This window comes from Dipodomys spectabilis, unplaced genomic scaffold, assembly GCF_019054845.1.
Source record: "Dipodomys spectabilis isolate Male_0828 unplaced genomic scaffold, ASM1905484v1 ptg000214l, whole genome shotgun sequence".
NCBI classification, from domain to species: domain Eukaryota; kingdom Metazoa; phylum Chordata; class Mammalia; order Rodentia; family Heteromyidae; genus Dipodomys; species Dipodomys spectabilis.
Window position 1 is genome coordinate 2,568,058 of NW_024870891.1, and position 14,915 is coordinate 2,582,972.

Sequence of the window (14,915 nt, forward strand, 5' to 3'; positions counted from 1 at the left end):
ATTTTAAAACTTTAATATGTGCTTGCTTCCACCTCCTTTTATTTTTATTATTTTTTTCATTTTTGCTTGGCCTGGGAGTAGAAATTGAATTTCAGATGCTCTCTCAGTGCATACATCGGACTAACCATAACGTTTGGCTTTTGTGGGAAAGTTAATTGGAGAGAAGAGCTATGCCAGATTCAGGAGGCTGAAAATTGAAGAAAGTCCTTAATGCTCTCTTCTCTAATTAACCACTAAAGGCTAACTTGGACTTCCTATCACTGTACAATCACTCACGACGGACCTGGTCATCTACAGACACTTTCTTGTAAATGTCATCCTTTGAAAACATGTACAATTCTATTTGTTCCTCATCTTAAGATCTAAACCTACATAGCGTTGATCTCAATTAGTCATGGAATACCAAATATGATAGGAAGACAAACCTGAGAGAGAGACATGCAATACAAAAGCAGAGCTTGCTCAGTTCCTCAGCACTCAAAGAGGGGAGGATGTGGAAGGGGGGGAGAACTTCATGAGCCTTTCTACTCTTTATTTTAGCAGTGGGTTGTGGGAAATGTGTGGTTTTATTTCAACATGAAAATATCTCAATGCATGGCGATCTTGCCTGATGGGTTTATATTTTCTGCATAAATGTTATGGAAACTCATACATAACTCTCTTTTCATCCTGCAGTAAAGGTCAAAGCAACAGCAAACGGAGATGAAAACAGATGATCGCCAGAGTTACAACTTAAGAAGGTTTCAGAGGATGGGGATTTTCCCTTGACTCCTTTTCCACTTTCTTCTGATAGCTCGTAACTGTAGGGGGGGTGTTGACAGTTGATTGCAGGAATTTTTGTTTTTCTCCAGATTCAAGTCTTATCTCTGCTTAGTTTGCTTCTCTATGCAGTATTTGACTTGCTCAGCTCCTGCCGGATTGCATCAACGAACTCCTCTTTCAGCTTGGTTAGTTCTTTTCTCATCTCATCTAAAATATCCTGCTTCAGTCTGTCACAGTCAAGGCTTTCTGTCTGGACCCGGTCGGCACTGGGCTGGGACAAGGGTGTGGACTTATAATGGCTCATAGGACCTGTTGTCAAAAACAATCTGATTTTTCCTTGGAGAATCTCATCTGGAGATGACGGGTGACTTGCTGCCATTCATTGTATTTGTTCTTTCCCAAGGTTTCCTGGTTGGTTCAGGTGTACTTGTTGATGAGACCTTAGAAGTTACAGGTTCTGATTCTTCATTTTTTGCTTCTATTGTTGATCCCTTTAAGGCCATTCTCCTCCTTCTGGCCATCAGGAGACTCATTTCCTCCATTAAGCTGCTACCTGCCAAGGGAACGGGTCCATTTCCACCACACATGTCTGTTTTAGCTGACACGGAGTTCACATCTGTGAACACCGTGCAAAGAGGCATTTTCCACCCATGACAATTTCCTAAGCTTAGCTCCAGCAATCACAGCTGCAAGTCCAGTTAAAGGACGATTGTCTTCTGAAAAGGATCCTTAAAAAAAAATCCGGATGCAGGAAGGGAGGGGCAGGAGGTGGTACAGGAGAGGGGCTTGATTAGGAAGAGGGCATGGGGGAGGAGGGCCAGAGGATAGCAGTGGGGGTGAAGGAGGAGGTTCTGGGGGAGGAGAGGATACAGAGGCCTGGGCTGGACCTAGTGGGAGTGTTGGAGGAGATGGAGGTGCAGGTGGTCCCAGGATAACACCCTGCGGGGCTGGAGCCTCCGACAGCTGAGAGGCTTCCTGAAAGCCTGGCTCAGAAGCAGAGGGGTCTCCCAGCTCAGAGTTTACAGGGGTCTCCACAAAGGCAGAGGTGGCATTACTCGGCACTCTGCTCTCTTGATCCCATTCCACTTGCTCCAGCTGCTCCATCTGCTCCCGCTCCAGCTGCTCCACCACTCTCTTTCCAACCTCTCTCCAGCCTCTCTCACTCTAGCTTTCTCTCTCTGGTCTTTCCCTCTCCATTCTTTCTGTCTCCAGCCTGTCCCTCTCCAGCTCCTTCTGACGTTTCTGTTCTTGCAGTTGTCTTCTTTGGATGTCCAACTCTTCTTGGGATGGGCCATTTTGAACTTGATCAGGCAGTTGTGAATTTTATCTAGGCAATTTTGGTCCTGCCTCCTGTGAATTCAGCACTTCTAAGGCATGCATCATGCACTTGCGAAGACATTAGCATCCTCTTTGCTGCCATAGTTAAGACTGTACACCTGCCTGGCATCTCGCCACTGGTGGAAGGTCTGTGTTGCTTGATTATACTTTAATCCTTTGGGGATGGCACAGCTGATCACCAACTGATGATCCTGGATCTTCCTGCCCAGCACTCTGAGTGTGTTGTTGCCTGTATGGTGATAGATATGAACTCTGCCGAACCCAGTTGAACCACAGCTGGCACCCACTTTTATTGGCATCATCACAAACCAATGCAGCAGCTCTTCCCTGACAGATACTCTGTTCACTCATTGAGCCGGCAGGCCTGATGGATGCGGCACGGGAGTGCGCTCCTCTGGGACGGCAGGGTTGGCTCATTCAGTGCTTCTCTGCTACACTGGCGGCCAGCTACTCCATCACCTGCTGTCGCGCCGGCCAGGCCTGGGTTGCAGGGTAGGTGGGCCGCTTTGGCTGCCTGCTGCTGCCGCTGCTCCTGCACAGGCCCCTGAGGACCACGAGGACCAAGAGGACTGCAGCCGTCCAAGCCATGGGAGGAGAGTGGGGCGTGCCACGAGGCGCTGGTGCGGGGTGTGTGGAACCCTCAGGCTCTGCCCTAGCCCTCGCCCTCCCCTACCGCTGTCGCCCTCCCCCTTTCTTCCCCCGTATAAGTAAACTTTTATATCTTACAAAAATAACTTTTAGCTGGGGACTGGTGGCTCATGCCTGTAATCCTACTCAAGAGGCTGACATCGAGGATCACAGTTTGAAGCCAACATAGGTAGAAAAGTCTGTGAAATTCTTATCTCCACTACACTACCAAATATACTAGAAGTGTGGCTATGACTCAAGTAGTAAAGTGCTAGGCTTCATCAAATGATCTCAGAGCCCAGGCCACGAGTTCAAGCCCCTGGACTGGTACAAAAAGAAAAGTTTCATTAGTTTACATTATACTAGGATTATGGTGTGAGACACCAGTGCTGAGATTAAGAAACAACTTTTGTAGTAGCTGCCACTTTTGATCTTTTCCCTAGGAGTTTTTATGATTGATTTTATCCATGCTTTATATTTACATTCCACTAATGGAATTATTTTTTTGGTTGGAGGCACATTTCAATAATTCAATAACATATCAAAAACACATTTTTCATTATTTTAAATAGAGAAGGGAAACATACGATGAGTCTGAGCCCAGCAGAGAATGAATGATGGTTTGATTGCAGATATGTGGAATGTATTCCAGGATGTGGGAACCTACCAATTTGGGTGCTTCAGTTATCAGGTCTTCCTGAAGCTTCACAATAAATTTCTATGATATCATAGCTACCTTTGCTATCACAACCGATAGGTGTCAGGCACTGATCTCACCCTTAGGTGGACTTAGATACACAAGGAGAAAAACATAATATTTAGAAGAAATACGATTTACCATAAGACCACAGCTTGATGAACTTTCCTGATTGAACTTTGAGATTTTATGAGCAGAACAGGCTCATCTCCACACAAGACTACTAAGCACTGAGGACCAGGCACTATTGTAGGCAACTAGAGAGAAAGATGTGAATACAGATGTGAATGGCCTGCCTCCATGCACATGTCATGCTGTTGGAGAAAACCATAAATCAAAAAGTTAATGTCAATAAATCAGAAGGATGGTCATGTGGGGAGACAGCTTCACTTTGAGGATTGGAGGAAAAGACATGATATAATAGTAGGAGGCATCATCCATGCAATTATTGCTTTTCCAGGTTGGTTCCAATCTCAATCACAGATCGCATCCTCCTGAGTTGCACACTATAGTGTCAGGCACCTGCAGTGGGCTCTTTGATATAAATATCAATAACAAATGTGTGTTAAGTTTCTTGGAAGTTTTTTGTGAGAAAGGTTAAAAATTAAACATATTATGCACCCTAAACTTTCTTTTCACTATCTTCTAATTATTTCAATATGAGCCATCTTACTCACTTTTTGGAAAAGTCAAGACATTTTTTTTTTCATTGTTCAAATCCTGGGGAGGGAATAAAAATGACAGCTTCTTTGCCAAAGTACTAGAATGTACTAGTCATTTTAACTGACCAGTTTTGCCAAATAATATGTCTTGCCCTTCATGGATTTTTCATCTTCAATAATGTTAGATGAATAAAACTATAAATAGGAGAAAAGCAACCACATAGTAGCAAATTTATCACAATGACATATATAAGCTGTCCACTTTTTACCAAATGAAAACAGTTGCCACAAGCATTAAAAATTTGAATAAAAACTTGGAGATTCTTCTTCTTCATACAGTTGGTTTTTTTCTTTTTTTCTTCTTGTTTTGTTTGTTTTGGTTGGTTGTTGGCCTTGACCTTTTGGTCTGGGGGCAGTCCCTCAGCTATTCAGCTCAAGGAGAGCGCTCTACCACTTGAATCACAGCACCACTTCTGGTTCTCTGGTGGTTTTTTGGAAGTAGGTCTCACAGAGTTTCTTGACCAGACTGGCTTTGAACTGAAATCCTCAGATCTCAGCTTCCTCAGTAGTAGGATTGCAGATGTTAGCCACCAGCAACTGGTCAAAATAGTATTTTTTTCAATTTGGCTAGCTTGAATGATTGCCAAGGAAATAAATAGAACATAAAATTGTTAATTTGTGCTAAAATTTGCAATAGTTTTACCTTGAAGAGTAGTGAAATATTTAGAATTACATATTTTGAGAAAATGTAGCTGATTAGCTTTTATTGATTTAAAATACTAATATACATCTCTTTTTTATTTAAAATACTAAAATATATCTCTCTTTGTAGACACTGAATTCTGAGTTCAAAACTTGTACTTGTTGGCAGTCACTCTGAGAGTTAATTCTGTCAGCTCATTTTTAAATCAATCATAGATTAAATAACTTGAAGCTTACAAGGTGTCTTTTGGTAAGAATAAGTGAAATAAGCCTAAACTCCTGCCTTTCGAGTAACAGAAGAATTCCTAACGTCTAGAATGTATAGACTCAAAATATGAAACACACAAAGAACATTAAGGGAAAAGAACAAATAATCTTATCAATAAATAGGTAAGTGTATTGACTAGATAGGTCCCAAATTAAATATAGATGTCTCCAGAATACACGAAAAATATTCAATGTCTTTAGCAATCAAGGAAATGGAAATCAAATATATGTTGAAGTTCCATCTCTGCCTAATGAGAATGCCTATTATCAAAGAAAACACAAATACTGGCAAAGAGGTGGGGAAAGACACTCTACACAGTGTTGCCAATTAAGTGAATCAATGTAACCACAACAGAAATCAGTGTGGAAATTCCACCCAAGAAATCCTACATATACACCTGAAGAAATTTAAGTCAGCGTTATAGTAGAGCTGTGTGCACACACATTTTTTACAGCAGGATTCAAAATAGTCATGGTTTAGAATAAGCCACCACAGGCAGGAAAGTATGTACAACTGTTATCTCCAATTAACAATAAAAACAAATCTGGGAATAGAGCTTTAGATCAAGTGGCAGAATACCAGCCTTGATGGATAAAAAGCCAAGCAAGAGATGAAGACCCTAGGGTCAAGCCTCAGGACTGCCAAATGTGCATGTACACACGCATTGCCCCCCTCCCCCGCACAATGCTGCCTATATTTTTTAGCCAAGCTTCTTATTCCCCTTTGATTCATGCACCTATGACAGAGCTAAATATAATGGGAAAGTGATATTTAAAATGGTAAACTTATACTGAATACCCAGGTATATTTCTCATTTTTTTTTGTAGTCACTGGGCTTGATCTCACAACCTGAGTGCTTTCCTTGAGCTTTTTCACTGAAGGTTGTCTCTCTACAACTTGGAGCTACAGTTCAACTTCCGGTTTTGTGATGGTTCATTGTAGATAAAGAGTCTTAAGGACTCAGTCCTCCATACACTTTCTAACGGCAATTCTCAGATTACAGCTTCCTGAATTGATAGAATTACAGGCTTGATCCACCAACACTGGGCTAGAATCTGAGTATTTTCACCATTGCTCATTGGAAGAATTCAATTCTTTTTCCTCCAGAATGCTTGCCATGCACATTTCTCTCTGGATAGCAATTGAGCAAAGAGAGAGGTTCTAGTAGCTCACACCTATACATAATACCTACAGAAAAGTCTGATATCTGAGGATAGTCGTTCAAAGCCAGCCCAGACAGCAAAATCTGGTAGACTTTTCATCCCAATTAACCACAAAAAAGCTGTATGCTGAGCTGTGCCTCAATCAGTAGAGCTCTATGTTGATCAAATACCTCAGGGATAGACCTCAGTCACTGAGTTCAAACCCCAAGATCAGTGAACATGGATACACACATGATGTGCATACACACACACACACACACACACACACACACACACACACACACACACACACAATTTTATAACAGAGTTCTCAAACCTAACAAGGTGCCATTCTAATCCCTTGATGTCATGCTTTGCCTGGCTGCAATCCATGCGGGTAAACAGCATCTACAGGGATTAAGAAGCTCAGAGCCAATCTGGACCCACCCAGACCAGAAGCAGGAGTGAAGTAACACAAGCATGAGGCCCCAACTCACTCACACTGGAAGGAGGAGTGAGGTGACACAGGCATGCGGCCCCCTCTCATCCAGAGGGAACATAGGAGTAAGGTGACACAGACAATGGCAACTACCCAGCCAGACCAGAAGCAGGAGTGTTGTGGTGAAAGCCCACAGCCCCCACTCACCTAGACCAGAAGCAGGAGTGAGGTGGTGCAGTCAAATGGCCTTACCCACCAGACCGGAAGTGGGAGTGAAGTGACACAGGCACGTGGTCAGACTTATCCTTCCAGGAAGCAGAAGTGAGGTGACGGTAGCATGGCACACCAAAGGAGCCTCACGAACCATGGTGGCCCCCTGAGAAGGAAGGTATGGTTCTATGTCAATCCAGCCTTCTCTCCTGGCCTTTTGTGAAGGGCTGCTGGGTTCAATGGTGCACTCAGTAGGTCATAGGGCTCAAGCTATGCAGCCTGCTGTCCTCTCCCAACTGGTACTGCACCTGCTGCAGCTTTGGCAGCAAACTTAATAAGTTCTAATTCACAGAATGTATACCATGAACCATTAGTGTCTTCAGGTACCATGTGACACTTGCTAGTCACTTAATATTACAGTTGCCAATGTCTTAAGTGCTTTCTGAAGAGAGGGAGAAGGGGTGATAGATCCAACTGTTCAAAAATGCCTTTGGATGACACTGTATTGGCCCAAGAATTAGTCCACACAGCTGGTATCCAGGTATTTTGGGAAATTCTTTTTGGCCATGCTTTCGGTTTGGGCTTGGAGAGTCTTAGGCTTTTCTTTGTTGACACAGAAAATGGGAAAGTAATTGCTAAGGCTTATATAGTCAGGAGCCATTTCCTTTCTGCCCTTCTGAGATGGCATCTCACTACACAGCCAAGACAGCCTTGGACTTAATGTGTTTCTGCCTCAGCCTCCCAAGTGATGGAATTACAGGCTTACACCACCATGCCCAACTATCTGTCATGGGCCATTTGAAATAGAAAAATCATGACATGTGTTCTATATCTACTAACACACTTGTGCAAAGATCAAATAACTTACAGCCTTGTTGTTAAGAATATAGACTCAGATTCAACTGAATTTCAAATAAAATTCTGGTTTCTTACCTGCTTTTGGTTAAAGAGGAAGACACTATATCACTGAGCTTTATTCACTTGTATACAAATGTGAATGGAGCCAAGAACAGGTGGCTCATGCCTACACTCTTACTCAGGAGACTGAGATGGAAGGATTGTGTTTCAAAGCCAGCCCAGGCAGAAAAGGTCATATGAGAGTCTTAGTTCCAATTAATCCCTCAAAAACCATAAGTGGGCTGAGAAGGTGGCTCAGTAGAAGTGTGCTTTCCTTGTATGCATGAGGCCCTCGGTTGGAATCCTCAGAATCACATAAGAAGAAAAAGCCTGAAGTACACTATGGCTCAAATGGTAGAATGCTAGCCTTAACCTGAAGAGATGAGACACAGCACCCAGTCCCAGAGTTGAAGCCCCATGACTAGCAAGAATAACAACAACAACAAAATAAAACAGAAATAGAGCTGTGGCTCAAGTGGTGGAGTGCTAGAAAGTGGATCAGGGAGAGCACCCAGGCCCTGAGTTCAAGCTCCATGACCAACTAAACAAAAACAAAAACAGAAATGGAGCTGTGGTTCAAGAAGTAGAGTTCTAGAAAGTGAATCAGGAATAGGACCTGAGTTCAAGCACCACAATATACAATTGGATACTGGTATTTCCCATCTCCTAAGGTTGTCATGATTATTCAATGAACAGAATTTTTGGAGTATTTCCTATTGAAAAGAGGGGTTTTTAATGACCAGCAAGTGATTTATGATGCTGCAGAGCATGCAATGGATATCCTCTACTTCAGTGGAGAATTGAATGTTAATTTTGTGAGTCCTGAAGCCAAACTGATGAGCCAGATACTCTTTTGGAAAATGGTTTCATATGGTAGACACAGTTTCCCACATGTCAGTTTGCTGTTCTGCTTCTAGTCAGAAGATCTCTAAGACTCAGGAAAGGATTCAAGCTCTCTGTTAAACCATGCTGTAGCCATTTTATTTTTATTAAAGGAATAAGTAATCTAGATATTGGTGGCTCATGCCTATTATCCTCGCTGCTTAGGAACCTGAGATCTGAGGATCATGATTTCAGACCAGCCCACGCAACAAAGTCCATGAGACTTGTCTCCAATTAAGCAGTGATAAACCCAGAAGAAGAGGTATGGCTTAATAGAGTATCTTTCCTAAGAAAAAGCTCTATTTAAGCTGTCCCATATGTTGGGACATTGCCACCTACAATACTTCCGGACCATGTCTTCCTTTAGTGTGTTGGCTTATGGCCTGGCTTTCACTCCTGTGGATATAGGCTGTTTGGCCATCCACCTTGGGGGTGGAATGATCCGTTTATCGAAAATACTGCCCAGAAAAAACATCTATGATATAAACAATGTTTGACAAGTTGTTAAGTCCAAAGTTACAGTGGTAAGGATGATTATTGTTTAGCTTTTTTTCATTAGTTAATTACTTTTTAAAGTTTATCTGCTTATTTAATGTTATGTAGGAAAACAAAAGTTAATATTCGAGTTTTTTGGTGAAATTTGAAACTAGGCAAGTAAAAGTACTCATTGTCCCCAAATTCAACATTTAAAAATATTAAAACATTGTTCATATGTTTTAGTCACCAGAAACTTGGGACAGGCATGGTAGCTCACAGTTGAATTGCTAGATGCAGAGAGGATTATTAGGATTTGAGGCTAGCCTAGGCAAACATTCACTTTATTGGATCTCAATCAATATCTGAACCAAAATCATTGTGCTTTTAATTTCATCTACTCAGAAAGGGTAAAGAGAAGGATTGTGATCCATTCTGGCCTGCTCATAAACAGAAAACCCTGCCATAAAAATGGCTAAAGCAGAGCTGGCCACAAGTGGTTCATGCCTGTACTTTTATTTACTCAGGAGGCTGAGGTCTGAAGATCACAGCTCAAAGCCAGTCTAGGCAGGAAAGTTTGTGAGACTCCTGCCTCCAATATACCAATAGAAAACCAGAAGTGGAATTGTGGCTCAAACAGTAGTGCACTTGCCTTTAGCTGAAGAGTGCAGGTACAGTGTCCTGGCCCAGAGTTCAAGCCACATGACTAACAAAACAGAAGTAACTAAAGCAAAAAGCGCCGGTGTATGGTTCACCTTGTAGAGCACCTACCTAAAATGCATGAAGCCCTGAGTTTAATTGCTAGGATAGAAAGGAGGAAAGGATGTGAAGGAATGGAATGAAGAAAAGAAAGAAGGGAGGAGTTATGATATAATCAAATACTAGACTGACCTGAAGTATTAAAGGGATTACATGTAGTTTATATAAAAATATACTGATTGTTTACTAAAAGGCAAATTTTAAAATGTGGAATTCAGGTTAAAATACATGTACAACTTTTGTTTTTCTGTAAAACGATACTTATGATTAAAAGTAGTAAATGAGTTTAAAACAATACAAGAGTGGTTAGAATGAATAATTATTTCTTATCACTTTCTCTGCTACATCCACTACTTATAAAATCAAAACAATGTTGATCATTTTAATTATTAATTCATTCGTATAATCTTTCATCTTTAGTGTATAGTCTATTGTACACATCATTTAAATGTTTGAACTCTTTTTGTTGTTTGTTTGTCTTTTGTGGGTCATGGTTCCTAAACTCTTGGCCTGGGCACTTCAGCTCTTCAGCTCAAGGCTAGCACTCTACCACTTGAGCCACAGTGCCACTTCTGGCTTTTTCTGCTCATGTGGTACTGAGGAATCAAACCCAGAGGCTCGTACATGCAAGTCAAGAACTCTACCACTGAGCCACCTTCCCAGCACTGAACTCTTTTTTTTTCCTTCAGATATGGGCTTGAATACAGGGCATGGGTGCTGTCCCAGAGCTCCTTTGCTCAAGGTTAGGAGTATAGCATACCAGTTTAAAACACTGTGCCATTTCTTGTTTTTTAGGGATTAATTGGTAATAGGAATCTCATGGGAACTTTTCTGCCCAGGCTGGCTTTGAACCACCATCCTCATTTCTCAGCCTCCTGAGAAGGTAGGATTACAGGCGTGAGCCACCTGCACACAGCTGCTCATTTTTTTCTTTTAACAGTTATACAAGTTTAGTTACACTCCGAATAAGTGCAAACTGAGATGCAAATTGGCTTTAAATAAACCACGAATTGAGGATGTTGAGATCACAAGTGATTGCAAATTCGTTTTTACTTATTTTTTTTATGTGGTGCTTGAACTCAGGGCCTGGTTGCACTCCCTGCTCTTTTGTGCTCAAGGCTATCACTCTACCAGTTTGAATCTCAGTGCTCCTTCTGGTTTCTTGGTAACCAGTTAATGAGATCATAGTCTCACAGACTTTCTTACACAGGTTGTCTTTAAACCTCGATTATCAGATCTCAGCCACCTGAGTTGCTAAGATTACAGGCATGAGCCACTGGCACCAGCTTGTTAAAAAAAGAATGACAATTCATAAGCCAGGTACCTTGGCTCATGGCTGTAACCCAGAGGATGAGATCTGAAGATAATGATTTGAATCTAATGATGGTAAAACGTCTCTGTGATTCTTTTATCTCCAATAAACTGCACAAGAAAATCCAGAAGTGAAGATTTGGCTCAAGTGGTAGAGTGCACTCGAGGAAAAATAAAGCTCAGGAACAGTACTTAGATCCTGAGTTCAAGCTCCATTTCTGGCACACACACACACACACACACACACACACACACAAAACAAAAAGTAAATAGAAAATGTGAAGAAATCAAGGGAAAAAATTGAATGTTGTAAGGACTTTTGGGTTTAGAGGTATGACTCAGTTGGTAGGAAAAAAGCTAATGATTGAAACTATCAGGTACCAAGGACTTACAAAAACATGATTATCTGCTCTTAATTTCCCTTTTCTCGTATGTTCTCATTTGGGAGCTTTCTTCTTTTTGAAAAAATATTGTTGTTTTAGCGGTGATATACAGCAAGGTTATCTTTCTGCATGTCAGGTAGCTAGTATATTTCCTTCCTTTTACATAGTCTAATCTGTTCCCCCATTCTGTTCCATTCCCTCCCTCCCATGTCCATCCGCAAGTTGCATGGTTCACTTTCATCAATGTCCAGTAGAGCCAGTGGGCTCCGCGGCTGCAATTTTTCATCCACTTTCCACTGATTCTGTGCCCTTCTCCCATCTTCCATCAGATATGCATGCATATATAGTGTATATTGGGTAAAGAATACAGAGTCATCAGAAAATGAAAAGAGAAATTAAGAAAAGTTCCTTGTTTCTTTATCTTTACAATTCAATTTAGTATATATATATATATGCATATGCACATATATATATATATATATATTGTTTTATATACATAAGAAGAGCTGCTTGTGTATTATAACTTGGTGATTTTCTACAAAGGCTTTCCCCTACTGTACTAACTGTACATGATGCCTAGAATCTCCAATAAACTGCACAAGAAAATCCAGAAGTGAAGATTTGGCTCAAGTGGTAGAGTGCACTCTACCCATTGTGTTTTAAATCTAACTTCCACATAATCAGGAAGAAAATGTGCCATTTGTCTCTTTGATCTTGGCTTAACTTTATTAACATGATTTATTCTAGTTCCTTCCATTTCCCTGCAAATGACATTATTATATTCTTTCTAATGTCTCTGTCCGTAAAATTTCATTGTATATAGATAGCATAATTATTGGATACATTCATTTATTGTGGGGCATCTGGGTGTGTACATATCTTGTCACTGTGAATTGAGCAGCAAGGAACATGGTTGTGCAAGTGTCCTTGCCATATTCTGGTTCATGATGCTCAGGGTAGAAGCCTACAAGTGGTATGGCTGTAGGGAGGGTATTAGGGAAGGTCTGTGTTGCGATTTTTGAGCAACTTTCAGACTGCTTTCCAGAGTTGCTGTATTAGTATACCTTCCCACCAGCTGTGCAGTAGGATTTCTCTTTTCTCCACTTCCCCATCAGCATTTGTTGTCAGAATTCAGAATATTTGGGTAAGATTGTATCTCAGGATTGCTTTGATTTACATTTTCTTTATGGCGAGGGATGAGGAACCTTTCCTAATATGTTTCTTTCCCATTCTTTACTTTTTCTTCTGAGAAGTCTCTTCTTGGCTCCCCTGCCCATTTAGTAATTGGTTTATGTGGTTTTGGAGGGGTACTTTCCAGAGATCCATTTATACATTGAATATTAGCCCTATGTCTGATGTGTTGCAGGTAAATATCTTTTGCCAATTCCTTGGCTGTCTTTTTAGTTTAGTGACTATGTCCTAGCCTGTGCAGAATTTTTTTTTCCTTTAATGTAGTCCCATTTGTTGGATCTATCTCCTATCTGTTCTGCCCCAGGAACTCTATTCAGGAAGTTCCTGCCTGTACATATAAGTTCTAATATCATCCCTATTATGTCTTACAGTAGTTTGGCTGATTTTAAGGTAGTTATTTCATTTTTAGTTGATGTTAGTGAAAGCACAGATCCACTTCTAGTTTTCTGCATATAGCTGCCAAGTTGCCCCAACAGGAATATTTGAAGAAGCTGTGATTTGTGTATGTGTGTGTGTGTGTGTGTATGTGGTCGGGCGTGAGGCTTGAACTCTGGGTCTCGGCGCTGTCCCTCAGCTATCAGCTGAAGGCTAGTGCTTGAGCCACAGTTCCGGTTTCCATTTTCTTGTGGTTTATTAGAGATAAGAGTCTCATGGACTTCCCTGTCCCTGCTGGCTTTGAACAATTATCCTCAGATCACAGCAGTTACATAAGCTAGGTAATGAGTATATTTCTTATCATCATTGTTACTTCCTCCTTTGTTTTTCCCTACCATCCCTTTCCTCCCATCACCAAAACTACACTCTCACCCCACCCCGGCCTAAATTGTAAAGGTCATTTTTCCACATAGTGTATTGTGCATCTCATTATTACAATGGGTCAACCTATATCTCTATTTAAGCATTTTGTTTTTCCCTTCCCCTCCCCAAATTAGAAAAGTGTATATAAAAGTTGCAAGGCACCAACATCAAATAGAGTGAAAACAGGGGTTTTACGATGGGGGGAGGAACATACAAAGAAACAAAAAAAAATCACATGGTATATTGTGAATACGTTAGAAACAATAGAAAGAAAAAAAAACACTTTGGTCCCTATCTTGAGGTTCATTTCTCTTAACATCATCTTATTGGGTCATATGTACATAGCTTTTGAACTTTTCTGCTTGTCCCTCAGATCTCTGCTTGATGTATACTAGTTATTAGAAATGAGGGAAACCATGAGACCTATGTTTCTTTAGGCCTGACTTACTTCACTTAATATAATCTTTTCCATTGGTCTTAGGATCTTTTTTATTTTTTTGTATTTTTCTTTTTTTATTGTGAAAATACCGTAAAGAGGAGTTACAATTACATGGACAAGATAATGAATACATTTATTAACAAGCATTGTTGCCTGTTCTTTGTATCCCCTTCCCCATTCCTTCCCATTCTCCCCCCCACCCTCTACTATCCCCCCCACCAAAGTTGTAATGTTTGTTTTTCGACATAACTACTTGTACATCTCATTGTTGCAATGGTTATGCCTGTATCTCTAGTTAAATGATTTGTTTTTGCCCTTCCCCTCCACAAATTATACCACCATCAAATACAGTAAAAGCAGGAGTTATATCATTGGGGAAGGACATACAAAGCAACATAGAAATCATCTTATAAATATGTTAGAAACAATTTTTATACCGATAACAAGCTGTTTTTGTTATTGTGGCTCTTTAGTATAACTTGAAGTCTCGTATAGTGGTACTGCCTGAATGGCTTATTTTGCCAAGGATTGCTTTGTCTGTTCTTGGTCTGTTTTTTTTTTTTTTTCATATGAACTTTTGGATTCTTTCATTTATCTGAGTAAAGTACATAATTGGGATTTTGATGGGGATTGCCTTGAATTTTATGCCAATTTTTTGCATTATGACCATTTTCACATTATTCTACCTATCCATGAACATGGAAGGTCTTTGCATATTCTGATATACTCTTTGATTTCTTTCTTTAGATTTTTGCAATTTTTACATCTTTGGTTACGTTAATTACTATTTTTTGAAGCTTTTGCAAATGGTGTCATTTTCATTATTTCCCTTTCTGCTTGCATATTCTTTGCCCAAGGAATGGTTCAGTAACCATTTCTTGTTCTTTTGGGTCCTGGTGCTTGAACTTTGAGCTGGGCGCTGTCCCTCATCTCT

General features: G+C 40.7%; 1 pseudogene; it reads right to left on the reverse strand.

Moving 5' to 3' along the window:
- Positions 1 to 883: 883 nt before the first annotated feature.
- On the reverse strand, positions 884 to 2,451 carry LOC122122649 (annotated as a pseudogene).
- Between the last annotated feature and the right edge of the window lie 12,464 nt (positions 2,452 to 14,915).